The sequence below is a fragment of the Penaeus monodon genome, chromosome 25, assembly GCF_015228065.2.
Source record: "Penaeus monodon isolate SGIC_2016 chromosome 25, NSTDA_Pmon_1, whole genome shotgun sequence".
Classification (NCBI taxonomy): Eukaryota; Metazoa; Arthropoda; class Malacostraca; order Decapoda; family Penaeidae; genus Penaeus; species Penaeus monodon.
In genome coordinates, this window is record NC_051410.1 from 29,577,517 (window position 1) to 29,577,900 (window position 384).

Consider the following 384-nt stretch of genomic DNA (forward strand, 5'->3'; position numbering starts at 1 on the left):
TATTTAAAACAGTGCCAACCGATGATTCAACCAAAACAGGTAGCCACGCTGAAATTTTATGCAGATAACTACCGAAAACCGGAACTAGCATGATAATATTTCTAAACAGTCCCCTAATAATAGCATTCATTTACACATATGCCGTTTGCTATTTCACTGAATCATCTCCCGCCCTATATTAAGTTACTTTCTCCGGCACAGACACAGCATCGTGTAGTGAGCGTGACCCTCGACCTCGCGGGGTCACAAGCTGGCTAAACATACGTTTCCTCAACGGTCCTGTAATTGCGGTGTTGAAGAACGAGAGATGGAGGGCGTCGGGCGCGTGTTGTGAGTTTGGGCGTCGACTTGTTTATGTGACCACTGGCTACCTACCTACGTACG